Source organism: Rousettus aegyptiacus, unplaced genomic scaffold (assembly GCF_014176215.1).
Source record: "Rousettus aegyptiacus isolate mRouAeg1 unplaced genomic scaffold, mRouAeg1.p scaffold_m13_p_2, whole genome shotgun sequence".
Classification (NCBI taxonomy): Eukaryota; Metazoa; Chordata; class Mammalia; order Chiroptera; family Pteropodidae; genus Rousettus; species Rousettus aegyptiacus.
In genome coordinates, this window is record NW_023416295.1 from 107693397 (window position 1) to 107695997 (window position 2601).

The window sequence follows — 2601 nt, forward strand, 5'->3', positions numbered from 1 at the left end:
AGGTGGAATTATTTTCTGTTCCCACCGCCACTCCTACCCATTTTTGGTTTGTGATAGAAGTGCCAAAGAAAATAGAAGGGAGTTTTCTGGATAATTCCCAAATTAGATAATCAATTTTTGAATGCCCCGGATTGAGAACAAGTCAAATAAGTTTTGTACACCACACAGTATTTTATCTTAATAACATATTTTCTTGTTATTAGCTTTGTTCTTTGTATTACACATTTGTGCTCATCATTTGGTTGTGTATGTGTGTGTGTATGTGTGTGTGTGTGTGTGTGTGTGTGTGTGTGTGTGTGAAAGAGAGGATTTTGTGGTGATTAGTGTATGGTATGACATGGTAATGCTACAACTCTTAATGACCTAATACTCATGGCATTTCTTTGCTTTTAAATTTTTATGTGGCTGAAACATCCTCTATATTTTTCTCAATAAACAAATAAAACTTCAATTTTGTATTACATCTCTGAGTTTATGTGTCATATTCTGTTATGATCCCAATAGTTACAGTCTGGTTTCTTTACAAATTGGGGGTATAACATTGAATTATTACCTCCTATATCTTTCCGATTTTATATTTAATGCTAGATATAGCAAATAAGTAATAAACTTCGTGTCTACATAAAGACTGAGAAAAATTCTTATTTCACCCTTTTTCCAATTCTCTTTAAAACTATCAGAGTTTTATTATGATCCCCAAAGGTGTCATTTCTATAATTGCAAAATATAAGCAAACATATAAACTATAGTTCTTAGAGAAATCTTGATAACTGTTTATCAAATCATGTCTGAAGATTCCTCTTATTTATTTACTTACTTATTTATTTGCTTATTTATTTATTTTTACATCTACAGCACCTGCTATTCCTATGTGGTCTCCCATCCAACTACCAACCAGGCCTGACCCTGCTTAGTTTCTGAGATCAGACGAGATTGGGCATGTTCAGGGTAAAATGTCTGTAGATTCTGAAGATTTACATTGCTACTTTAGAACTTATTTGTCCTTAGGAAGTAGAATTTAATTTTTAAAACTTCAACTTGTAACAGTGATCTGTTTGTACTCTGAAAAGAGTCCTACATAGGTGGAAATTCTCCTTATTACCATGCTTCTGTTATGCAACACTATTTAAAAACAAAACAAAACTTGACTTGCTCATATTTTTCAAATCCTCATTCTTTTCACAAATATTGGTTAATTGATTAGTATGTGTAAAAATTAATGATACATAAACCCTATCTACAAAAAATTATATATGAGGGTAATAGGCCATGCACATAAATAACTTAATAACTTATAACATAGGAAGAATTAATAAATAAATGCAAACAAACAAACAGAAGAAAGTTTAGACAGAACGTCCATTATAATTTGATGAGGGGAGGCAGTTGGGTTGGGCTTTGAAAATAAAATTAGGACCTAGAAGTATAAAGATAGATGAAAAGACAGTTACTTGCCCTGTGGTTTACTTTTTCCTATCTATTTATTTATATCTATCTATCTATCTATCTATCTATCTATCTATCTATCTATCTATCTATCATCTAGCTAGCTAGCTAGCTAGATAGCTATTATTTCTAAGGTAAATTGTGTGGACTAGGAACTTCAATTTGATTTTATAAAATTAAAAAAAAATATTGCCGTGAAATGACAAATAGACAAGCTTCTCTTTTCTCTCCTCATATATATGGATGTGTGATTCATCTTCGATAGAGTGAGGACAATATCAGGAAAGCCTTTCCTCCAAGTATTTGTTGATTAATTTGTAATTCCTGAAGAATGCTTGACTCTATAGGGTTTCCTTCTGTCCTGCATATGCTGAGAGGTCATGTGTAATGGTGCCAAAGACCACTGGCTTGCTGCCATGCCTTTCCTGACATTACTGCTACCAGAATTTTAGTAGGGAGAGATATATTTCTGTCATCTAAATCTTTTTTTTTAAACTATTATTTATTTATTTATTTATTTATTTATTTAACATTTTATTTATTTTTCCCACACATACTTCCCTTCTCCCTTCTGGTAACCACTAGTCTATTGTCCATGTCCATAAGTTTTTATTTCTTTGTCCTGTTAATTTGTTGCTTTTAAGTTTATATCCCACATATAATTGATAACATATGATTTTCAACCTTTTCTGTTTGGCTTATTTCACTTAGTATGATTATCTCAAGGTCCATTCATATTGTTACAAATGGCAGTATTTCATCTCTTCTTACGACTGAGTAATATTCCATTGTATATATGTACCACAGCTTCTTTAGCCAATCATCTATCGTAGGACACTTCAGTTGCTTCCATGTCCTGGCCACTGTGGATCATGCTGCTATGAACATCAGTGTGTAAATATCTTTTGGGATATGAGTGTTCAAGTCTTTGAGGTAAATACTCAGTAGAGGGATTGCTGGATCATATGGTAGATCAATTCTTAGTTTTTGAGGAACCTCCATACTGTTTTCCAATGTGGCTGTACCAATTTGCAGTCCCACAAGTAGTGTATAAGGGTTCCTATTTCTCTGCATCCTCTCCAACATCTGTTATTACTTGTCCTGTTGATTATAGCCATTCTAACAGGTGTGAGATGGTATCTCATAGTGGTTTTC

At 32.8% G+C, this 2601-nt stretch overlaps 1 pseudogene; it reads right to left on the reverse strand.

Moving 5' to 3' along the window:
• Positions 1–846: 846 nt before the first annotated feature.
• Positions 847–965, reverse strand: LOC118614042 (annotated as a pseudogene).
• Positions 966–2601: the final 1636 nt, after the last annotated feature.